This window comes from Haemaphysalis longicornis, unplaced genomic scaffold (genome assembly GCF_048455015.1).
Source record: "Haemaphysalis longicornis isolate Haplotype H1 unplaced genomic scaffold, Haemaphysalis longicornis Haplotype H1 scaffold_11, whole genome shotgun sequence".
NCBI lineage: Eukaryota > Metazoa > Arthropoda > Arachnida > Ixodida > Ixodidae > Haemaphysalis > Haemaphysalis longicornis.
Genome location: NW_027526214.1, coordinates 66,872,726 through 66,897,864, shown reverse-complemented (window position 1 = coordinate 66,897,864; position 25,139 = coordinate 66,872,726). Strand labels below are relative to the sequence as shown.

The 25,139-nt window shown below is 46.9% G+C and overlaps 3 non-coding genes across 3 annotated transcripts; all 3 read left to right on the top strand.

Annotated features, from left to right (window-relative positions):
• The first annotated feature begins 2,773 nt into the window (after positions 1 to 2,773).
• Trnar-ucu (transfer RNA arginine (anticodon UCU)) lies at positions 2,774 to 2,845 on the top strand. Its single transcript has one exon. It is a non-coding gene; the product is annotated as a tRNA-Arg (tRNA).
• A 2,792-nt stretch (positions 2,846 to 5,637) lies between these two features.
• Trnas-acu (transfer RNA serine (anticodon ACU)) lies at positions 5,638 to 5,709 on the top strand. Its single transcript has one exon. It is a non-coding gene; the product is annotated as a tRNA-Ser (tRNA).
• Positions 5,710 to 8,972: 3,263 nt separating this feature from the next.
• Trnas-acu (transfer RNA serine (anticodon ACU)) lies at positions 8,973 to 9,044 on the top strand. Its single transcript has one exon. It is a non-coding gene; the product is annotated as a tRNA-Ser (tRNA).
• The last annotated feature ends 16,095 nt before the right edge of the window (positions 9,045 to 25,139 follow it).

The following is a 25,139-nucleotide window of genomic DNA, read 5'->3' as shown; positions in this document are numbered from 1 at the left end:
CGTGTTTTTCTTTCTTTCTTATATTTAAAAAAGAATCTAACTTCATTAACCATAGTAAAAAATAAAGCCTAACCACACCCCTATGCCTCCTTTGGCGTCGTAGACTACCGACCTATGTTTCTGTATTTTCTCAATGGGCCCATCATTTTTACTTACTAAATTAATCTTCGAAAGCCTAGCGAGGGTCTCGGTTCAGGCAGCCTTGATGCCTAGGTAGCATAAGAGGGCTTGCCGCCAGTTACCCGCTCATGACAGGCCGTAGACGTTTGAGTCACGCCCCGGGGGTAAAAAGAAGGTCCCCTTCTCCCTGTGTAGTCAGAGTGGCGCTGGCTACCACCCTGAAGCGTCAGATACACTTCTAGTAAATATAAATAGCCCAAAAAGTGAAGGAGAACACAGTCGCCCAGATAGCCGAAATGGTAAGGCATTCGAGATCTAATCGAAAGGCGTGGGTTCGGTCCCCACTCTGGGCGCGTGTTTTTCTTTCTTTCTTATATTTAAAAAAGAATCTAACTTCATTAACCATAGTAAAAAATAAAGCCTAACCACACCCCTATGCCTCCTTTGGCGTCGTAGACTACCGACCTATGTTTCTGTATTTTCTCAACGGGCCCATCATTTTTACTTACTAAATTAATCTTCGAAAGCCTAGCGAGGGTCTCGGTTATGGCAGCCTTGATGCCTAGGTAGCATAAGAGGGCTTCCTGCCAGTTACCCGCTAATGACAGGCCGTAGACGTTTGAGTCACGCCCCTGGGGTTCAAAAGAAGGTCCCCTTCTCCCTGTGTAGTCAGAGTGGCGCTGGCTACCACCCTCAAGCGTCAGATACACTTCTAGTAAATATAAATAGCCCAGAAAGTGAAGGAGAACACAGTCGCCCAGATAGCCGAATTGGTAAGGCATTCGAGATCTAATCGAAAGGCGTGGGTTCGGTCCCCACTCTGGGCGCGTGTTTTTCTTTCTTTCTTATATTTAAAAAAGAATCTTAACTTCATTAACCATAGTATAAAATAAAGCCTAACCACACCCCTATGCCTCTTTTGGTGTGGTAGACTGGCGACCTATGTTTCTGTATTTCCTCAACGAGCCCCTCATTTTTACTTACTATATTAATCTGCGAAAGCCTAGCGAGGGTCTCGGTTCTGGCAGCCTTGATGCCTAGGTAGCATAAGAGGGCTTCCTGCCAGTTACCCGCTAATGACAGGCCGTAGACGTTTGAGTCACGCCCCTGGGGTACAAAAGAAGGTCCCCTTCTCCCTGTGTAGTCAGAGTGGCGCTGGCTACCACCCTCAAGCGTCAGATACACTTCTAGTAAATATAAATAGCCCAGAAAGTGAAGGAGAACACAGTCGCCCAGATAGCCGAATTGGTAAGGCATTCGAGGTCTAATCGAAAGGCGTGGGTTCGGTCCCCACTCTGGGCGCGTGTTTTTCTTTCTTTCTTATATTTAAAAAAGAATCTTAACTTCATTAACCATAGTAAAAAATAAAGCCTAACCACACCCCTATGCCTCTTTTGGTGTGGTAGACTGGCGACCTATGTTTCTGTATTTCCTCAACGAGCCCCTCATTTTTACTTACTATATTAATCTTCGAAAGCCTAGCGAGGGTCTCGGTTCTGGCAGCCTTGATGCCTAGGTAGCATAAGAGGGCTTGCCGCCAGTTACCCGCTCATGACAGGCCGTAGACGTTTGAGTCACGCCCCGGGGGTAAAAAGAAGGTCCCCTTCTCCCTGTGTAGTCAGAGTGGCGCTGGCTACCACCCTGAAGCATCAGATACACTTCTAGTAAATATAAATAGCCCAAAAAGTGAAGGAGAACACAGTCGCCCAGATAGCCGAAATGGTAAGGCATTCGAGATCTAATCGAAAGGCGTGGGTTCGGTCCCCACTCTGGGCGCGTGTTTTTCTTTCTTTCTTATATTTAAAAAAGAATCTAACTTCATTAACCATAGTAAAAAATAAAGCCTAACCACACCCCTATGCCTCCTTTGGCGTCGTAGACTACCGACCTATGTTTCTGTATTTTCTCAACGGGCCCATCATTTTTACTTACTAAATTAATCTTCGAAAGCCTAGCGAGGGTCTCGGTTATGGCAGCCTTGATGCCTAGGTAGCATAAGAGGGCTTCCTGCCAGTTACCCGCTAATGACAGGCCGTAGACGTTTGAGTCACGCCCCTGGGGTTCAAAAGAAGGTCCCCTTCTCCCTGTGTAGTCAGAGTGGCGCTGGCTACCACCCTCAAGCGTCAGATACACTTCTAGTAAATATAAATAGCCCAGAAAGTGAAGGAGAACACAGTCGCCCAGATAGCCGAATTGGTAAGGCATTCGAGATCTAATCGAAAGGCGTGGGTTCGGTCCCCACTCTGGGCGCGTGTTTTTCTTTCTTTCTTATATTTAAAAAAGAATCTTAACTTCATTAACCATAGTATAAAATAAAGCCTAACCACACCCCTATGCCTCTTTTGGTGTGGTAGACTGGCGACCTATGTTTCTGTATTTCCTCAACGAGCCCCTCATTTTTACTTACTATATTAATCTGCGAAAGCCTAGCGAGGGTCTCGGTTCTGGCAGCCTTGATGCCTAGGTAGCATAAGAGGGCTTCCTGCCAGTTACCCGCTAATGACAGGCCGTAGACGTTTGAGTCACGCCCCTGGGGTACAAAAGAAGGTCCCCTTCTCCCTGTGTAGTCAGAGTGGCGCTGGCTACCACCCTCAAGCGTCAGATACACTTCTAGTAAATATAAATAGCCCAGAAAGTGAAGGAGAACACAGTCGCCCAGATAGCCGAATTGGTAAGGCATTCGAGGTCTAATCGAAAGGCGTGGGTTCGGTCCCCACTCTGGGCGCGTGTTTTTCTTTCTTTCTTATATTTAAAAAAGAATCTTAACTTCATTAACCATAGTAAAAAATAAAGCCTAACCACACCCCTATGCCTCTTTTGGTGTGGTAGACTGGCGACCTATGTTTCTGTATTTCCTCAACGAGCCCCTCATTTTTACTTACTATATTAATCTGCGAAAGCCTAGCGAGGGTCTCGGTTCTGGCAGCCTTGATGCCTAGGTAGCATAGGAGGGCTTGCCGCCAGTTACCCGCTCATGACAGGCCGTAGACGTTTGAGTCACGCCCCGGGGGTAAAAAGAAGGTCCCCTACTCCCCGTGTTGTCAGGGTGGCGCTGGTAACCACCTTCAAGCGTCAGATACACTTCTAGTAAATATAAATAGCCCAGAAAGTGAAGGAGAACACAGTCGCCTAGATAGCCGAATTGGTAAAGCATTCGAGATCTAATCGAAAGGCGTGGGTTCGGTCCCCACTCTGGGCGCGTGTTTTTCTTTCTTTCTTTCTTATATTTTAAAAGAATCTTAACTTCATTACCCTAGTAAAAAATAAAACCTAACCACACCCCTCTGCCTCCTTTGGCGTCCTAGACTGCCGACCTATGTTTCTGTATTTCCTCAACGAGCCCCTCATTTTTACTTACTAAATTAATCTGCGAAAGCCTAGCGAGGGTCTCGGTTCTGGCAGCCTTTATGCCTAGGTAGCATAATAGGGCTTCCCGCCATTTACCCGCTCATGACAGGCCGTAGACGTTTGAGTCACGCCCCTGGGGTTAGAAAGAAGGTCCCCTTCTCCCCGTGTAGTCAGAGTGGCGCTGGCTACCACCCTCAAGCGTCCGATACACTTCTAGTAAATATAAATAGCCCAAAAAGTGAAGGAGAACACAGTCGCCCAGATAGCCGAATTGGTAAGGCATTCGAGATCTAATCGAAAGGCGTGGGTTTGGTCCCCACTCTGGGCGCGTGTTTTTCTTTCTTTCTTATATTTAAAAAAGAATCTTAACTTCATTACCCAGAGTAAAAAATAAAGCCTAACCACACCCCTATGCCTCCTTTGGCGTCGTAGACTACCGACCTATGTTTCTGTATTTTTTTCAACGTACCCCTCATTTTTACTTACTAAATTATTCTGCGAAAGCCTAGCGAGGGTCTCGGTTCTGGCAGCCTTGATGCCTAGGTAGCATAAGAGGGCTTGCCGCCTGTTACCCGCTCATGACAGGCCGTAGACGTTTGAGTCACGCCCCGGGGGTAAAAAGAAGGTCCCCTTTTCCACGTGTAGTCAGAGTGGCGCTGGCTACCACCCTCAAGCGTCAGATACACTTCTAGTAAATATAAATAGCCCAGAAAGTGTAGGAGAACACAGTCGCCCAGACAGCCGAATTGGTAAAGCATTCGAGATCTTATCGAAAGGCGTGGGTTCAGTCCCCACTCTGGGCGCGTGTTTTTCTTTCTTCTTTTCTTTCTTTCTTATATTTAAAAAAGAATCTAACTTCATTAACCACAGTAAAAAATAAAGCCTAACCACACCCCTATGCCTCCTTTGGCGTTGTAGACTGCCGACCTATGTTTCGGTATTTCCTCAACGAGCCCCTCATTTTTACTTACTATATTAATCTGCGAAAGCCTAGCGAGGGTCTCGGTCTTGGAAGCCTTGATGCCTAGGTAGCATAAGAGGGCTTCCCGCCATTTACCCGCTCATAACAGGCCGTAGTCGTTTGAGTCACGCCCCTGGGGTTAGAAAGAAGGTCCCCTACTCCCCGTGTTGTCAGGGTGGCGCTGGCAACCACCTTCAAGCGTCAGATACACTTCTAGTAAATATAAATAGCCCAGAAAGTGAAGGAGAACACAGTCGCCCAGATAGCCGAATTGGTAAGGCATTCGATATCTAATTGAAAGGCGTGGGTTCGGTCCCACCTCTGGGCGCTTGTTTTTCTTTCTTTCTTATATTTAAAAAAGAATCTTAACTTCTTTAACCATAGTAAAAAATAAAGCCTAACCACACCCCTATGCCTCTTTTGGCGTGGTAGACTGCCGACCTATGTTTCTGTATTTCCTCAACGAGCCCCTAATTTTTACTTACTATATTAATCTGCGAAAGCCTAGCGAGGGTCTCGGTCCTGGAAGCCTCGATGCCCAGGGAGGATAAGAGGGCTTCCCGCCAGTTACCCGCTCATGACAGGCCGTGGACGTTTGAGTCACGCCCCGGGGGTTAAAAAGAAGGTCCCCTTCTCCCCGTGTAGTCAGAGTGGAGCTGGCTACCACCCTCAAGCGTCAGATACACTTCTAGTAAATATAAATAGCCCAGAAAGTGAAGGAGAACACAGTCGCCTAGATAGCCGAATTGGTAAAGCATTCGAGATCTAATCGAAAGGCGTGGGTTCGGTCCCCACTCTGGGCGCGTGTTTTTTTTTCTTTCTTTCTTATATTTTAAAAGAATCTTAACTTCATTACCCTAGTAAAAAATAAAACCTAACCACACCCCTCTGCCTCCTTTGGCGTCCTAGACTGCCGACCTATGTTTCTGTATTTCCTCAACGAGCCCCTCATTTTTACTTACTAAATTAATCTGCGAAAGCCTAGCGAGGGTCTCGGTTCTGGCAGCCTTTATGCCTAGGTAGCATAATAGGGCTTCCCGCCATTTACCCGCTCATGACAGGCCGTAGACGTTTGAGTCACGCCCCTGGGGTTAGAAAGAAGGTCCCCTTCTCCCCGTGTAGTCAGAGTGGCGCTGGCTACCACCCTCAAGCGTCCGATACAGTTCTAGTAAATATAAATAGCCCAAAAAGTGAAGGAGAACACAGTCGCCCAGATAGCCGAATTGGTAAGGCATTCGAGAACTAATCGAAAGGCGTGGGTTCGGTCCCCACTCTGGGCGCGTGTTTTTCTTTCTTTCTTATATTTAAAAAAGAATCTAACTTCATTAACCATAGTAAAAAATAAAGCCAAACCACACCCCTATGCCTCCTTTGGCGTCGTAGACTACCGACCTATGTTTCTGTATTTTCTCAATGGGCCCATCATTTTTACTTACTAAATTAATCTTCGAAAGCCTAGCGAGGGTCTCGGTTCTGGCAGCCTTGATGCCTAGGTAGCATAAGAGGGCTTGCCGCCAGTTACCCGCTCATGACAGGCCGTAGACGTTTGAGTCACGCCCCGGGGGTAAAAAGAAGGTCCCCTTCTCCCTGTGTAGTCAGAGTGGCGCTGGCTACCACCCTGAAGCGTCAGATACACTTCTAGTAAATATAAATAGCCCAAAAAGTGAAGGAGAACACAGTCGCCCAGGTAGCCGAAATGGTAAGGCATTCGAGATCTAATCGAAAGGCGTGGGTTCGGTCCCCACTCTGGGCGCGTGTTTTTCTTTCTTTCTTATATTTAAAAAAGAATCTAACTTCATTAACCATAGTAAAAAATAAAGCCTAATCACACCCCTATGCCTCCTTTGGCGTCGTAGACTACCGACCTATGTTTCTGTATTTTCTCAACGGGCCCTTCATTTTTACTTACTAAATTAATCTTCGAAAGCCTAGCGAGGGTCTCGGTTATGGCAGCCTTGATGCCTAGGTAGCATAAGAGGGCTTCCTGCCAGTTACCCGCTAATGACAGGCCGTAGACGTTTGAGTCACGCCCCTGGGGTTCAAAAGAAGGTCCCCTTCTCCCTGTGTAGTCAGAGTGGCGCTGGCTACCACCCTCAAGCGTCAGATACACTTCTAGTAAATATAAATAGCCCAGAAAGTGAAGGAGAACACAGTGCCCAGATAGCCGAATTGGTAAGGCATTCGAGATCTAATCGAAAGGCGTGGGTTCGGTCCCCACTCTGGGCGCGTGTTTTTCTTTCTTTCTTATATTTAAAAAAGAATCTTAACTTCATTAACCATAGTAAAAAATAAAGCCTAACCACACCCCTATGCCTCTTTTGGTGTGGTAGACTGGCGACCTATGTTTCTGTATTTCCTCAACGAGCCCCTCATTTTTACTTACTATATTAATCTGCGAAAGCCTAGCGAGGGTCTCGGTTCTGGCAGCCTTGATGCCTAGGTAGCATAAGAGGGCTTGCCGCCAGTTACCCGCTCATGACAGGCCGTAGACGTTTGAGTCACGCCCCGGGGGTAAAAAGAAGGTCCCCTTCTCCCCGTGTAGTTAGAGTGGCGCTGGCTACCACCCTCAAGCGTCAGATACACTTCTAGTAAATATAAATAGCCCAGAAAGTGAAGGAGAACACAGTCGCCTAGATAGCCGAATTGGTAAAGCATTCGAGATCTAATCGAAAGGCGTGGGTTCGGTCCCCACTCTGGGCGCGTGTTTTTCTTTCTTTCTTTCTTATATTTTAAAAGAATCTTAACTTCATTACCCTAGTAAAAAATAAAACCTAACCACACCCCTCTGCCTCCTTTGGCGTCCTAGACTGCCGACCTATGTTTCTGTATCTCCTCAGCGAGCCCATCATTTTTACTTACTATATTAATCTGCGAAAGCCTAGCGAGGGTCTCGGTTCTGGCAGCCTTGATGCCTAGGTAGCATAAGAGGGCTTCCCGCCAGTTACCCGCTCATGACAGGCCGTAGACGTTTGAGTCACGCCCAGGGGGTTAAAAAGAAGGTCCCCTTCTCCCCGTGTAGTCAGAGTGGCGCTGGCTACCACCCTCAAGCGTCAGATACACTTCTAGTAAATATAAATAGCCCAGAAAGTGAAGGAGAACACAGTCGCCTAGATAGCCGAATTGGTAAAGCATTCGAGATCTAATCGAAAGGCGTGGGTTCGGTCCCCACTCTGGGCGCGTGTTTTTCTTTCTTTCTTTCTTATATTTTAAAAGAATCTTAACTTCATTACCCTAGTAAAAAATAAAACCTAACCACACCCCTCTGCCTCCTTTGGCGTCCTAGACTGCCGACCTATGTTTCTGTATTTCCTCAACGAGCCCCTCATTTTTACTTACTAAATTAATCTGCGAAAGCGTAGCGAGGGTCTCGGTTCTGGCAGCCTTTATGCCTAGGTAGCATAATAGGGCTTCCCGCCATTTACCCGCTCATGACAGGCCGTACACGTTTGAGTCACGCCCCTGGGGTTAGAAAGAAGGTCCCCTTCTCCCCGTGTAGTCAGAGTGGCGCTGGCTACCACCCTCAAGCGTCCGATACACTTCTAGTAAATATAAATAGCCCAAAAAGTGAAGGAGAACACAGTCGCCCAGATAGCCGAATTGGTAAGGCATTCGAGATCTAATCGAAAGGCGTGGGTTTGGTCCCCACTCTGGGCGCGTGTTTTTCTTTCTTTCTTATATTTAAAAAAGAATCTTAACTTCATTACCCAGAGTAAAAAATAAAGCCTAACCACACCCCTATGCCTCCTTTGGCGTCGTAGACTACCGACCTATGTTTCTGTATTTTCTCAACGTACCCCTCATTTTTACTTACTAAATTATTCTGCGAAAGCCTAGCGAGGGTCTCGGTTCTGGCAGCCTTGATGCCTAGGTAGCATAAGAGGGCTTGCCGCCTGTTACCCGCTCATGACAGGCCGTAGACGTTTGAGTCACGCCCCGGGGGTAAAAAGAAGGTCCCCTTTTCCACGTGTAGTCAGAGTGGCGCTGGCTACCACCCTCAAGCGTCAGATACACTTCTAGTAAATATAAATAGCCCAGAAAGTGTAGGAGAACACAGTCGCCCAGATAGCCGAATTGGTAAAGCATTCGAGATCTTATCGAAAGGCGTGGGTTCAGTTCCCACGCTGGGCGCGTGTTTTTCTTTCTTCTTTTCTTTCTTTCTTATATTTAAAAAAAGAATCTAACTTCATTAACCACAGTAAAAAATAAAGCCTAACCACACCCCTATGCCTCCTTTGGCGTTGTAGACTGCCGACCTATGTTTCGGTATTTCCTCAACGAGCCCCTCATTTTTACTTACTATATTAATCAGCGAAAGCCTAGCGAGGGTCTCGGTCCTGGAAGCCTTGATGCCTAGTTAGCATAAGAGGGCTTTCCGCCAGTTACCCACTCATGACAGGCCGTAGACGTTTGAGTCACGCCCCGGGGGTTAGAAAGAAGGTCCCCTTCTCCCCGTGTAGTCAGAGTGGCGCTGGCTACCACCCTCAAGCGTCCGATACAGTTCTAGTAAATATAAATAGCCCAAAAAGTGAAGGAGAACACAGTCGCCCAGATAGCCGAATTGGTAAGGCATTCGAGAACTAATCGAAAGGCGTGGGTTCGGTCCCCACTCTGGGCGCGTGTTTTTCTTTCTTTCTTATATTTAAAAAAGAATCTAACTTCATTAACCATAGTAAAAAATAAAGCCAAACCACACCCCTATGCCTCCTTTGGCGTCGTAGACTACCGACCTATGTTTCTGTATTTTCTCAATGGGCCCATCATTTTTACTTACTAAATTAATCTTCGAAAGCCTAGCGAGGGTCTCGGTTCTGGCAGCCTTGATGCCTAGGTAGCATAAGAGGGCTTGCCGCCAGTTACCCGCTCATGACAGGCCGTAGACGTTTGAGTCACGCCCCGGGGGTAAAAAGAAGGTCCCCTTCTCCCTGTGTAGTCAGAGTGGCGCTGGCTACCACCCTGAAGCGTCAGATACACTTCTAGTAAATATAAATAGCCCAAAAAGTGAAGGAGAACACAGTCGCCCAGGTAGCCGAAATGGTAAGGCATTCGAGATCTAATCGAAAGGCGTGGGTTCGGTCCCCACTCTGGGCGCGTGTTTTTCTTTCTTTCTTATATTTAAAAAAGAATCTAACTTCATTAACCATAGTAAAAAATAAAGCCTAATCACACCCCTATGCCTCCTTTGGCGTCGTAGACTACCGACCTATGTTTCTGTATTTTCTCAACGGGCCCTTCATTTTTACTTACTAAATTAATCTTCGAAAGCCTAGCGAGGGTCTCGGTTATGGCAGCCTTGATGCCTAGGTAGCATAAGAGGGCTTCCTGCCAGTTACCCGCTAATGACAGGCCGTAGACGTTTGAGTCACGCCCCTGGGGTTCAAAAGAAGGTCCCCTTCTCCCTGTGTAGTCAGAGTGGCGCTGGCTACCACCCTCAAGCGTCAGATACACTTCTAGTAAATATAAATAGCCCAGAAAGTGAAGGAGAACACAGTGCCCAGATAGCCGAATTGGTAAGGCATTCGAGATCTAATCGAAAGGCGTGGGTTCGGTCCCCACTCTGGGCGCGTGTTTTTCTTTCTTTCTTATATTTAAAAAAGAATCTTAACTTCATTAACCATAGTAAAAAATAAAGCCTAACCACACCCCTATGCCTCTTTTGGTGTGGTAGACTGGCGACCTATGTTTCTGTATTTCCTCAACGAGCCCCTCATTTTTACTTACTATATTAATCTGCGAAAGCCTAGCGAGGGTCTCGGTTCTGGCAGCCTTGATGCCTAGGTAGCATAAGAGGGCTTGCCGCCAGTTACCCGCTCATGACAGGCCGTAGACGTTTGAGTCACGCCCCGGGGGTAAAAAGAAGGTCCCCTTCTCCCCGTGTAGTTAGAGTGGCGCTGGCTACCACCCTCAAGCGTCAGATACACTTCTAGTAAATATAAATAGCCCAGAAAGTGAAGGAGAACACAGTCGCCTAGATAGCCGAATTGGTAAAGCATTCGAGATCTAATCGAAAGGCGTGGGTTCGGTCCCCACTCTGGGCGCGTGTTTTTCTTTCTTTCTTTCTTATATTTTAAAAGAATCTTAACTTCCTTACCCTAGTAAAAAATAAAACCTAACCACACCCCTCTGCCTCCTTTGGCGTCCTAGACTGCCGACCTATGTTTCTGTATCTCCTCAGCGAGCCCATCATTTTTACTTACTATATTAATCTGCGAAAGCCTAGCGAGGGTCTCGGTTCTGGCAGCCTTGATGCCTAGGTAGCATAAGAGGGCTTCCCGCCAGTTACCCGCTCATGACAGGCCGTAGACGTTTGAGTCACGCCCAGGGGGTTAAAAAGAAGGTCCCCTTCTCCCCGTGTAGTCAGAGTGGCGCTGGCTACCACCCTCAAGCGTCAGATACACTTCTAGTAAATATAAATAGCCCAGAAAGTGAAGGAGAACACAGTCGCCTAGATAGCCGAATTGGTAAAGCATTCGAGATCTAATCGAAAGGCGTGGGTTCGGTCCCCACTCTGGGCGCGTGTTTTTCTTTCTTTCTTTCTTATATTTTAAAAGAATCTTAACTTCATTACCCTAGTAAAAAATAAAACCTAACCACACCCCTCTGCCTCCTTTGGCGTCCTAGACTGCCGACCTATGTTTCTGTATTTCCTCAACGAGCCCCTCATTTTTACTTACTAAATTAATCTGCGAAAGCGTAGCGAGGGTCTCGGTTCTGGCAGCCTTTATGCCTAGGTAGCATAATAGGGCTTCCCGCCATTTACCCGCTCATGACAGGCCGTACACGTTTGAGTCACGCCCCTGGGGTTAGAAAGAAGGTCCCCTTCTCCCCGTGTAGTCAGAGTGGCGCTGGCTACCACCCTCAAGCGTCCGATACACTTCTAGTAAATATAAATAGCCCAAAAAGTGAAGGAGAACACAGTCGCCCAGATAGCCGAATTGGTAAGGCATTCGAGATCTAATCGAAAGGCGTGGGTTTGGTCCCCACTCTGGGCGCGTGTTTTTCTTTCTTTCTTATATTTAAAAAAGAATCTTAACTTCATTACCCAGAGTAAAAAATAAAGCCTAACCACACCCCTATGCCTCCTTTGGCGTCGTAGACTACCGACCTATGTTTCTGTATTTTCTCAACGTACCCCTCATTTTTACTTACTAAATTATTCTGCGAAAGCCTAGCGAGGGTCTCGGTTCTGGCAGCCTTGATGCCTAGGTAGCATAAGAGGGCTTGCCGCCTGTTACCCGCTCATGACAGGCCGTAGACGTTTGAGTCACGCCCCGGGGGTAAAAAGAAGGTCCCCTTTTCCACGTGTAGTCAGAGTGGCGCTGGCTACCACCCTCAAGCGTCAGATACACTTCTAGTAAATATAAATAGCCCAGAAAGTGTAGGAGAACACAGTCGCCCAGATAGCCGAATTGGTAAAGCATTCGAGATCTTATCGAAAGGCGTGGGTTCAGTTCCCACGCTGGGCGCGTGTTTTTCTTTCTTCTTTTCTTTCTTTCTTATATTTAAAAAAAGAATCTAACTTCATTAACCACAGTAAAAAATAAAGCCTAACCACACCCCTATGCCTCCTTTGGCGTTGTAGACTGCCGACCTATGTTTCGGTATTTCCTCAACGAGCCCCTCATTTTTACTTACTATATTAATCAGCGAAAGCCTAGCGAGGGTCTCGGTCCTGGAAGCCTTGATGCCTAGTTAGCATAAGAGGGCTTTCCGCCAGTTACCCACTCATGACAGGCCGTAGACGTTTGAGTCACGCCCCGGGGGTTAAAAAGAAGGTCCCCTTCTCCCCGTGTAGTCAGAGTGGCGCTGGCTACCACCCTCAAGCGTCAGATACACTTCTAGTAAATATAAATAGCCCAGAAAGTGAAGGAGAACACAGTCGCCCAGATAGCCGAATTGGTAAAGCATTCGAGATCTAATCGAAAGGCGTGGGTTCGGTCCCCACTCTGGGCGCGTGTTTTTCTTTCTTTCTTATATTTTAAAAGAATGTTAACTTCATTACCCTAGAAAAAAATAAAGCCTAACCACACCCCTCTGTCTCCTTTGGCGTCGTACTCTGCCGACCTATGTTTCTGTATTTCCTCAACGAGACCCTCATTTTTACTTACTAAATTAATCTGCGAAAGCCTAGCGAGGGTCTCGGTTCTGGCAGCCTTTATGCCTAGGTAGCATAAGAGGGCTTCCCGCCATTTACCCGCTCATGACAGGCCGTAGACGTTTGAGTCACGCCCCTGGGGTTAGAAAGAAGGTCCCCTTCTCCCCGTGTAGGCAGAGTGGCGCTGGCTACCACCCTCAATCGTCCGATACACTTCTAGTAAATATAAATTGCCCAGAAAGTGAAGGAGAACACAGTCGCCCAGATAGCCGAATTGGTAAGGCATTCGAGATCTAATCGAAAGGCGTGGGTTTGGTCCCAATTCTGGGCGCGTGTTTTTCTTTCTTTCTTATATTTAAAAAAAAATCTTAACTTCATACCACCATAGTGAAAAATAAAGCCTAACCACACCCCTATGCCTCCTTTGGCGTTGTAGACTGCCGACCTATGTTTCTGTATTTCCTCAACAAGCCCCCCAGTTTTACTTACTATATTATTCTGCGAAAGCCTAGCGAGGGTCTCGGTTCTGGCAGCCATGATGCCTAGGTAGCATAAGAGGGCTTCCCGCCAGTTACCCGCAAATGACAGGCCGTAGACGTTTGAGTCACGCCCCGGGGGTTAAAAAGAAGGTCCCCTTCTCCCCGTGTAGTCAGAGTAGCGCTGGCTACCACCCTCAAGCGTCAGATACACTTCTAGTAAATATAAATAGCCCAGAAAGTGAAGGAGAACACAGTCGCCTAGATAGCCGAATTGGTAAAGCATTCGAGATCTAATCGAAAGGCGTGGGTTCGGTCCCCACTCTGGGCGCGTGTTTTTCTTTCTTTCTTTCTTTCTTATATTTAAAAAGAATCTTAACTTCATTTACCATAGTAAAAAATAAAGCCTAACCACACCCGTATGCCTGCTTTGGCGTTGTGGACTGCCGACCTATGTTTCTGTATCTCCTCAGAGAGCCCCTCATTTTTACTTACTATATTAATCTGCGAAAGCCTAGCGAGGGTCTCGGTTCTGGCAGCCTTGATGCCTAGGTAGCATAAGAGGGCTTGCCGCCAGTTACCCGCTCATGACAGGCCGTAGACGTTTGAGTCACGCCCCGGGGGTAAAAAGAAGGTCCCCTTCTCCCCGTGTAGTCAGAGTGGCGCTGGCTACCACCCTCAAGGGTCAGATACACTTCTAGTAAATATAAATAGCCCAGAAAGTGAAGGAGAACACAGTCGCCTAGATAGCCGAATTGGTAAAGCATTCGAGATCTAATCGAAAGGCGTGGGTTCGGTCCCCACTCTGGGCGCGTGTTTTTCTTTCTTTCTTTCTTATATTTTAAAAGAATCTTAACTTCATTACCCTAGTAAAAAATAAAACCTAACCACACCCCTCTGCCTCCTTTGGCGTCCTAGACTGCCGACCTATGTTTCTGTATCTCCTCAGCGAGCCCATCATTTTTTCTTACTATATTAATCTGCGAAAGCCTAGCGAGGGTCTCGGTTCTGGCAGCCTTGATGCCTAGGTAGCATAAGAGGGCTTCCCGCCAGTTACCCGCTCATGACAGGCCGTAGACGTTTGAGTCACGCCCAGGGGGTTAAAAAGAAGGTCCCCTTCTCCCCGTGTAGTCAGAGTGGCGCTGGCTACCACCCTCAAGCGTCAGATACACTTCTAGTAAATATAAATAGCCCAGAAAGTGAAGGAGAACACAGTCGCCTAGATAGCCGAATTGGTAAAGCATTCGAGATCTAATCGAAAGGCGTGGGTTCGGTCCCCACTCTGGGCGCGTGTTTTTCTTTCTTTCTTTCTTATATTTTAAAAGAATCTTAACTTCATTACCCTAGTAAAAAATAAAACCTAACCACACCCCTCTGCCTCCTTTGGCGTCCTAGACTGCCGACCTATGTTTCTGTATTTCCTCAACGAGCCCCTCATTTTTACTTACTAAATTAATCTGCGAAAGCGTAGCGAGGGTCTCGGTTCTGACAGCCTTTATGCCTAGGTAGCATAATAGGGCTTCCCGCCATTTACCCGCTCATGACAGGCCGTACACGTTTGAGTCACGCCCCTGGGGTTAGAAAGAAGGTCCCCTTCTCCCCGTGTAGTCAGAGTGGCGCTGGCTACCACCCTCAAGCGTCCGATACACTTCTAGTAAATATAAATAGCCCAAAAAGTGAAGGAGAACACAGTCGCCCAGATAGCCGAATTGGTAAGGCATTCGAGATCTAATCGAAAGGCGTGGGTTTGGTCCCCACTCTGGGCGCGTGTTTTTCTTTCTTTCTTATATTTAAAAAAGAATCTTAACTTCATTACCCAGAGTAAAAAATAAAGCCTAACCACACCCCTATGCCTCCTTTGGCGTCGTAGACTACCGACCTATGTTTCTGTATTTTCTCAACGTACCCCTCATTTTTACTTACTAAATTATTCTGCGAAAGCCTAGCGAGGGTCTCGGTTCTGGCAGCCTTGATGCCTAGGTAGCATAAGAGGGCTTGCCGCCTGTTACCCGCTCATGACAGGCCGTAGACGTTTGAGTCACGCCCCGGGGGTAAAAAGAAGGTCCCCTTTTCCACGTGTAGTCAGAGTGGCGCTGGCTACCACCCTCAAGCGTCAGATACACTTCTAGTAAATATAAATAGCCCAGAAAGTGTAGGAGAACACAGTCGCCCAGATAGCCGAATTGGTAAAGCATTCGAGATCTTATCGAAAGGCGTGGGTTCAGTTCCCACGCTGGGCGCGTGTTTTTCTTTCTTCTTTTCTTTCTTTCTTATATTTAAAAAAAGAATCTAACTTCATTAACCACAGTATAAAATAAAGCCTAACCACACCCCTATGCCTCCTTTGGCGTTGTAGACTGCCGACCTATGTTTCGGTATTTCCTCAACGAGCCCCTCATTTTTACTTACTATATTAATCAGCGAAAGCCTAGCGAGGGTCTCGGTCCTGGAAGCCTTGATGCCTAGTTAGCATAAGAGGGCTTTCCGCCAGTTACCCACTCATGACAGGCCGTAGACGTTTGAGTCACGCCCCGGGGGTTAAAAAGAAGGTCCCCTTCTCCCCGTGTAGTCAGAGTGGCGCTGGCTACCACCCTCAAGCGTCAGATACACTTCTAGTAAATATAAATAGCCCAGAAAGTGAAGGAGAACACAGTCGCCCAGATAGCCGAATTGGTAAAGCATTCGAGATCTAATCGAAAGGCGTGGGTTCGGTCCCCACTCTGGGCGCGTGTTTTTCTTTCTTTCTTATATTTTAAAAGAATGTTAACTTCATTACCCTAGAAAAAAATAAAGCCTAACCACACCCCTCTGTCTCCTTTGGCGTCGTACTCTGCCGACCTATGTTTCTGTATTTCCTCAACGAGACCCTCATTTTTACTTACTAAATTAATCTGCGAAAGCCTAGCGAGGGTCTCGGTTCTGGCAGCCTTTATGCCTAGGTAGCATAAGAGGGCTTCCCGCCATTTACCCGCTCATGACAGGCCGTAGACGTTTGAGTCACGCCCCTGGGGTTAGAAAGAAGGTCCCCTTCTCCCCGTGTAGGCAGAGTGGCGCTGGCTACCACCCTCAATCGTCCGATACACTTCTAGTAAATATAAATTGCCCAGAAAGTGAAGGAGAACACAGTCGCCCAGATAGCCGAATTGGTAAGGCATTCGAGATCTAATCGAAAGGCGTGGGTTTGGTCCCAATTCTGGGCGCGTGTTTTTCTTTCTTTCTTATATTTAAAAAAAAATCTTAACTTCATACCACCATAGTGAAAAATAAAGCCTAACCACACCCCTATGCCTCCTTTGGCGTTGTAGACTGCCGACCTATGTTTCTGTATTTCCTCAACAAGCCCCCCAGTTTTACTTACTATATTATTCTGCGAAAGCCTAGCGAGGGTCTCGGTTCTGGCAGCCATGATGCCTAGGTAGCATAAGAGGGCTTCCCGCCAGTTACCCGCAAATGACAGGCCGTAGACGTTTGAGTCACGCCCCGGGGGTTAAAAAGAAGGTCCCCTTCTCCCCGTGTAGTCAGAGTAGCGCTGGCTACCACCCTCAAGCGTCAGATACACTTCTAGTAAATATAAATAGCCCAGAAAGTGAAGGAGAACACAGTCGCCTAGATAGCCGAATTGGTAAAGCATTCGAGATCTAATCGAAAGGCGTGGGTTCGGTCCCCACTCTGGGCGCGTGTTTTTCTTTCTTTCTTTCTTTCTTATATTTAAAAAGAATCTTAACTTCATTTACCATAGTAAAAAATAAAGCCTAACCACACCCGTATGCCTGCTTTGGCGTTGTGGACTGCCGACCTATGTTTCTGTATCTCCTCAGAGAGCCCCTCATTTTTACTTACTATATTAATCTGCGAAAGCCTAGCGAGGGTCTCGGTTCTGGCAGCCTTGATGCCTAGGTAGCATAAGAGGGCTTGCCGCCAGTTACCCGCTCATGACAGGCCGTAGACGTTTGAGTCACGCCCCGGGGGTAAAAAGAAGGTCCCCTTCTCCCCGTGTAGTCAGAGTGGCGCTGGCTACCACCCTCAAGGGTCAGATACACTTCTAGTAAATATAAATAGCCCAGAAAGTGAAGGAGAACACAGTCGCCTAGATAGCCGAATTGGTAAAGCATTCGAGATCTAATCGAAAGGCGTGGGTTCGGTCCCCACTCTGGGCGCGTGTTTTTCTTTCTTTCTTTCTTATATTTTAAAAGAATCTTAACTTCATTACTCTAGTAAAAAATAAAACCTAACCACACCCCTCTGCCTCCTTTGGCGTCCTAGACTGCCGACCTATGTTTCTGTATTTCCTCAACGAGCCCCTCATTTTTACTTACTAAATTAATCTGCGAAAGCCTAGCGAGGGTGTCGGTTCTGGCAGCCTTTATGCCTAGGTAGCATAATAGGGCTTCCCGCCATTTACCCGCTCATGACAGGCCGTAGACGTTTGAGTCACGCCCCTGCGGTTAGAAAGAAGGTCCCCTTCTCCCCGTGTAGTCAGAGTGGCGCTGGCTACCACCCTCAAGCGTCCGATACACTTCTAGTAAATATAAATAGCCCAAAAAGTGAAGGAGAACACAGTCGCCCAGATAGCCGAATTGGTAAGGCATTCGAGATCTAATCGAAAGGCGTGGGTTCGGTCCCCACTCTGGGCTCTTAACTTCATTACCCAGAGTAAAAAATAAAGCCTAACCACACCCCTATGCCTCCTTTGGCGTCGTAGACTACCGACCTATGTTTCTGTATTTTCTCAACGTACCCCTCATTTTTACTTACTAAATTATTCTGCGAAAGCCTAGCGAGGGTCTCGGTTCTGGCAGCCTTGATGCCTAGGTAGCATAAGAGGGCTTGCCGCCTGTTACCCGCTCATGACAGGCCGTAGACGTTTGAGTCACGCCCCGGGGGTAAAAAGAAGGTCCCCTTTTCCACGTGTAGTCAGAGTGGCGCTGGCTACCACCCTCAATCGTCCGATACACTTCTAGTAAATATAAATTGCCCAGAAAGTGAAGGAGAACACAGTCGCCCAGATAGCCAAATTGGTAAGGCATTCGAGATCTAATCGAAAGGCGTGGGTTCGGTCCCAATTCTGGGCGCGTGTTTTTCTTTCTTTCTTATATTTTAAAAGAATGTTAACTTCATTACCCTAGAAAAAATAAAGCCTAACCACACCCCTCTGTCTCCTTTGGCGTCGTACTCTGCCGACCTATGTTTCTGTATTTCCTCAACGAGACCCTCATTTTTACTTACTAAATTAATCTGCGAAAGCCTAGCGAGGGTCTCGGTTCTGGCAGCCTTTATGCCTAGGTAGCATAAGAGGGCTTCCCGCCATTTACCCGCCATTGACAGGCCGTAGACGTTTGAGTCACGCCCCTGGGGTTAGAAAGAAGGTCCTCTTCTCCCCGTGTAGTCAGAGTGGAGCTGGCTACCACCCTCAATCGTCCGATACACTTCTAGTAAATATAAATTGCCCAGAAAGTGAAGGAGAACACAGTCGCCCAGATAGCCGAATTGGTAAGGCATTCGAGATCTAATCGAAAGGCGTGGTTTCGGTCCCAATTCTGGGCGCGTGTTTTTCTTTCTTTCTTATATTTAAAAAAGAATCTTAACTTCATACCACCATAGTGAAAAACAAAGCCTAACCACACCCCTATGCCTCCTTTGGCGTTGTAGACTGCCGACCTATGTTTCTGTATTTCCTCAACAAGCCCCTCAGTTTTACTTACTATACTATTCTGCGAAAGCCTAGCGAGGGTCTCGGTTCTGGCAGCCTTGATGCCTAGGTAGCATGAGAGGGCTTCCCGCCAGTTACCCGCTTATGACAGGCCGTAGACGTTTGAGTCACGCCCCGGGCGTTAAAAAGAAAGTCCCCTTCTTCTCGTGTAGTCAGAGTGGCGCTGGCTACCACCCTCAAGCGTCAGATACACTTCTAGTAAATTAAAATAGCCCAGAAAGTGAAGGAGAACACACACGCCCAGATAGCCGAATTGGTAAGGCATTCGAAATCTAATCGAAAGGCATGGGTTCGGTCCCCACTCTGGGCGCGTGTTTTTTTTTTTCTTTCTTGCTTTCTTATATTTAAAAAGAATCTTAACTTCATTTACCATAGTAAAAAATAAAGCGTAACCACACCCGTATGCCTCCTTTGGCGTTGTAGACTGCCGACCTATGTTTCTGTATTTCCTCAGCGAGCTCCTCATTTTTACTTACTATATTAATCTGCGAAAGCCTACCGAGGGTCTCGGTTCTGGCAGCCTTGATGCCTAGGTAGCATAAGAGGGCTTCCCTCCAGTTACCCGCTCATGACAGGCCGTAGACGTTTGAGTCACGCCCCGGGGGTTTAAAAGAAGGTCCCCTTCTCCCCGTATAGTCAGAGTGGCGCTGGCTACCACCCTCAAGCGTTAGATACACTTCTAGTAAATATAAATAGCCCAGAAAGAGTAGGAGAACACAGTCGCCCAGATAGCCGAATTGGTAAGGCATTCGAGATCTTATCGAAAGGCGTGGGTTCGGTCCCCACTCTGGGCGCGTGTTTTTCTTTCTTTCTTTCTTTCTTTCTTTCTTTCTTTCTTTCTTATATTTAAAAAAGAATCTAACTTCATTAACCATAGTAAAAAATAAAGCCTAACCACACCCCTATGCCTCCTTTGGCGTCGTAGACTACCGACCTATGTTTCTGTATTTTCTCAACGAGCCCCTCATTTTTACTTACTAAAATAATCTGCGAAATCCAAGCGAGGGTCTCGGTTCTGGCAGCCTTGATGCCTAGGTACCATAAGAGGGCTTGCCGCCAGTTACCCGCTCATGACAGGCCGTAGACGTTTGAGTCCCGCCCCGGGGGTAAAAAGAAGGTCCCCTTCTCCCCGTGTAGTCAGAATGGCGCTGGCTACCGCCCTCAAGCGTCAGATACACTTCTAGTAGATATAAATAGCCCAGAAAGTGAAGGAGAATACAGTCGCCCAGATAGCCGAATTGGTAAGGCATTCGAGATCTAATCGAAAGGCGTGGGTTCGGTCCCCACTCTGGGCGCGTGTTTTTCTTTCTTTCTTTCTTATATTTTAAAAGAATCTTAACTTCATTACCCTAGTAAAAAATAAAACCTAACCACACCCCTCTGCCTCCTTTGGCGTCCTAGACTGCCGACCTATGTTTCTGTATTTCCTCAACGAGCCCCTCATTTTTACTTACTAAATTAATCTGCGAAAGCCTAGCGAGGGTCTCGGTTCTGGCAGCCTTTATGCCTAGGTAGCATATTAGGGCTTCCCGCCATTTACCCGCTCATGACAGGCCGTAGACGTTTCAGTCACGCCCCTGGGGTTAGAAAGAAGGTCCCCTTCTCCCCGTGTAGTCAGAGTGGCGCTGGCTACCACCCTCAAGCGTCCGATACACTTCTAGTAAATATAAATATCCCAGAAAGTGTAGGAGAACACTGTCGCCCAGATAGTCGAATTGGTAAAGCATTCGAGATCTAATCGAAAGGCGTGGGTTCAGTCCCCACTCTGGGCACGTGTTTTTCTTTCTTCTTTTCTTTCTTTCTTATATTTAAAAAAGAATCTAACTTCATTAACCACAGTAAAAAATAAAGCCTAACCACACCCCTATGCCTCCTTTGGCGTTGTAGACTACCCGACCTATGTTTCGGTATTTCCTCAACGAGCCCCTCATTTTTACTTACTATATTATTCAGCGAAAGCCTAGCGAGGGTCTCGGTCCTGGAAGCCTTGATGCCTAGGTAGCATAAGAGGGCTTCCCGCCAGTTACCCACTCATGACAGGCCGTAGACGTTTGAGTCACGCCCCGGGGGTTAAAAAGAAGGTCCCCTTCTCCCCGTGTAGTCAGAGTGGTGCTGGCTACCACCCTCAAGCGTCAGATACACTTCTAGTAAATATAAATAACCCAGAAAGTGAAGGAGAACACAGTCGCCCAGATAGCCGAATTGGTAAAGGATTCGAGATCTAATCGAAAGGCGTGGGTTCGGTCCCCACTCTGGGCGCGTGTTTTTCTTTCTTTCTTTCTTTCTTTCTTTCTTTCTTTCTGTATTATATTTAAAAAAGAATCTAACTTCATTAACCATAGTAAAAATAACGCCTAACCACACCCCTATGCCTCCTTTGGCGTTGTAGACTGCCGACCTATGTTTCTGTATTTTATCAACGAGCCCCTCATTTTTACTTGCTAAATTAATCTGCGAAAGCCTAGCGAGGGTCTCGGTTCTGGCAGCCTTTATGCCTAGGTAGCATAAGAGGGCTTCCCGCCATTTACCCGCCCATGACAGGCCGTAGTCGTTTGAGTCACGCCCCTGGGGTTAGAAAGAAGGTCCCCTTCTCCCCGTGTTGTCAGAGTGGCGCTGGCTACCACCTTCAAGCGTCAGATACACTTCTAGTAAATATAAATAGCCCAGAACGTGAAGGAGAACACAGTCGCCCAGATAGCCGAATTGGTAAGGCATTCGAGATCTAATCGAAAGGCGTGGGTTCGGTCCCCACTCTGGGCGCGTGTTTTTCTTTCTTTCTTTCTTTCTTTCTTTCTTTCTTTCTTTCTTTCTTATATTTAAAAAAGAATCTAACTTCATTAACCATAGTAAAAAATAAAGCCTAACCACACCCCTATGCCTCCTTTGGCGTTGTAGACTGCCGACCTATGTTTCTGAATTTCCTCAACGAGCCCCTCATTTTTACTTACTATATTAATCTGCGAAAGCCTAGCGAGGGTCTTGGTTCAGGCAGCCTTGATGCCTAGGTAGCATAAGAGGGCTTCCCGCCCGTTACCCGCTCATGACAGGCCGTAGACATTTGAGTCACGCCCCGGGGGGTAAAAAGAAGGCCCCCTTCTTCTCGTGTCGTCAGAGTGGCGCTGGCTACCACCCTCAAGCGTCAGATACACTTCTAGTAAATATAAATAGCCCAGAAAGTGTAGGAGAACACAGTCGCCCAGATAGCCGAATTGGTAAGGTATTCGAGATCTAATCGAAAGGCGTTTGTTCGGTCCCCACTCTGGGCGCGTGTTTTTATCTCTTTCTTTCTTTCTTATATTTAAAAAGAATCTTAACTTCATTTACCATAGTAATAAATAAAGCCTAACCACACCCGTATGCCTCCTTTGGCGTTGTAGACTGCCGACCTATGTTTCTGTATTTACTCAGCGAGCCCCTAATTTTTACTTACTATATTAATCTGCAAAAGCCTAGCGAGGGTCTCGGTTCTGGCAGCCTTGATGCCTAGGCAGCATAAGAGGGCTTCCTGCCAGTTACCCGCTCATGACAGGCCGTAGACCTTTCTTTCACGCCCCAGGGGTTAAAAAGAACGTCCCCTTCTCCCCTTGTAGTCAGAGTGGCGCTGGCTACCACCCTCAAGCGTCAGATACACTTCTAGTAAATATAAATAGCCCAGAAAGTGTAGGAGAACACAGTCGCCCAGATAGCCGAATTGGTAAGGCATTCGAGATCTTATCGAAAGGCGTGGGTTCGGTCCCTACTCTGGGCGCATGTTTTTCTTTCTTTCTTTTATTCTTTCTTTCTTATATTTAAAAAAGAATCTAACTTCATTAACCATAGTAAAAAATAAAGCCTAACCACACCCCTATGCCTCCTTTGGCGTCGTAGACTACCGACCTATGTTTCTGTATTTTCTCAACGAGCCCCTCATTTTTACTTACTAAATTAATCTTCGAAAGCCTAGCGAGGGTCTCGGTTCTGGCAGCCTTGATGCCTAGGTAGCATAAGAGGGCTTGCCGCCAGTTACCCGCTCATGACAGGCCGTAGACGTTTGAGTCATGCCCCGGGGGTAAAAAGAAGGTCCCCTTCTCCCCGTGTAGTCAGAGTGGCGCTGGCTACCACCCTCAAGCGTCAGATACACTTCTAGTAAATATAAATATCCCAGAAAGTGAAGGAGAACACAGTCGCCCAGATAGCCGAATTGGTAAAGCATTCGAGATCTAATCGAAAGGCGGGGGTTCGGTCCCCACTCTGGGCGCGTGTTTTTCTTTCTTTCTTTCTTATATTTTAAAAGAATCTTAACTTCATTACCCTAGTAAAAAATAAAGCCTAACCACACCCCTCTGCCTCCTTTGGCGTCGTAGACTGCCGACCTATGTTTCTGTATTTCCTCAACGAGCCCCTCATTTTTACTTACTAAATTAATCTGCGAAAGCCTAGCGAGGGTCTCGGTTCTGGCAGCCTTTATGCCTAGGTAGCATAATAGGGCTTCCCGCCATTTACCCGCTCATGACAGGCCGTAGACGTTTGAGTCACGCCCCATGGGTTAAAAAGAAGGTCCCCTTCTCCCCGTGTAGTCAGAGTGGCGCTGGCTACCACCCTCAAGAGTCAGATACACTTCTAGTAAATATAAAAAAGCCCAGAAAGTGTAGGAGAACACAGTCGCCCAGATAGCCGAATTGGTAAGGCATTCGAGATCTAATGGAAAGGCGTGGGTTCGGTCCCCACTCTGGGCGCGTGTTTTTCTTTCTTTCTTTCTTTCTTTCTTTCTTTCTTTCTTTATTATATTTAAAAAAGAATCTAACTTCATTAACCATAGTAAAAATAACGCCTAACCACACCCCTATGCCTCCTTTGGCGTTGTAGACTGCCGACCTATGTTTCTGTATTTTATCAACGAGCCCCTCATTTTTACTTACTAAATTAATCTGCGAAAGCCTAGCGAGGGTCTCGGTTCTGGCAGCCTTTATGCCTAGGTAGCATAAGAGGGCTTCCCGCCATTTACCCGCTCATGACAGGCCGTAGTCGTTTGAGTCACGCCCCTGGGGTTAGAAAGAAGGTCCCCTTCTCCCCGTGTTGTCAGAGTGGCGCTGGCTACCACCTTCAAGCGTCAGATACACTTCTAGTAAATATAAATAGCCCAGAACGTGAAGGAGAACACAGTCGCCCAGATAGCCGAATTGGTAAGGCATTCGAGATCTAATCGAAAGGCGTGGGTTCGGTCCCAACTCTGGGCGCGTGTTTTTCTTTCTTTCTTATATTTAAAAAGAATCTTAACTTCATTAACCATAGTAAAAAATAAAACCTAACCACACCCGTATGCCTGCTTTGGCGTTGTAGACCGCCGACCTATGTTTCTGTATTTCCTCAGCGAGCCCCTCATTTTTACTTACTATATTAATCTGCGAAAGCCTAGCGAGGGTCTCGGTTCTGGTAGCCTTGATGCCTAAGTAGCATAAGAGGGCTTCCCGCCAGTTACCCGCTCATGACAGGCCGTAGACGTTTGAGTCACGCCCCAGGGGTAAAAAGAAGGTCCCCTTCTCCCCGTGTAGTCAGAGTGGCGCTGGCTACCACCCTCAAGCGTCAGATACACTTCTAGTAAATATAAAAAGCCCAGAAAGTGAAGGAGAACACAGTCGCCCAGATAGCCGAATTGGTAAGGCATTCGAGATCTAATCGAAAGGCGTGGGTTCGGTCCCCACTCTGGGCGCGTGTTTTTCTTTCTTTCTTTCTTTCTTTCTTTCTTTCTTTCTTTCTTTCTTTCTTTCTTTCTTTCTTTCTTATATTTAAAAAAGAATCTAACTTCATTAACCATAGTAAAAAATAAAGCCTAACCACACCCCTATGCCTCCTTTGGCGTTGTAGACTGCCGACCTATGTTTCTGAATTTCCTCAACGAGCCCCTCATTTTTACTTACTATATTAATCTGCGAAAGCCTAGCGAGGGTCTTGGTTCAGGCAGCCTTGATGCCTAGGTAGCATAAGAGGGCTTCCCGCCCGTTACCCGCTCATGACAGGCCGTAGACATTTGAGTCACGTCCCGGGGGGTAAAAAGAAGGCCCCCTTCTTCTCGTGTCGTCAGAGTGGCGCTGGCTACCACCCTCAAGCGTCAGATACACTTCTAGTAAATATAAATAGCCCAGAAAGTGTAGGAGAACACAGTCGCCCAGATAGCCGAATTGGTAAGGCATTCGAGATCTAATCGAAAGGCGTTTGTTCGGTCCCCACTCTGGGCGCGTGTTTTTATCTCTTTCTTTCTTTCTTATATTTAAAAAGAATCTTAACTTCATTTACCATAGTAATAAATAAAGCCTAACCACACCCGTATGCCTTCTTTGGCGTTGTAGACTGCCGACCTATGTTTCTGTATTTCCTCAGCGAGCCCCTAATTTTTACTTACTATATTAATCTGCAAAAGCCTAGCGAGGGTCTCGGTTCTGGCAGCCTTGATGC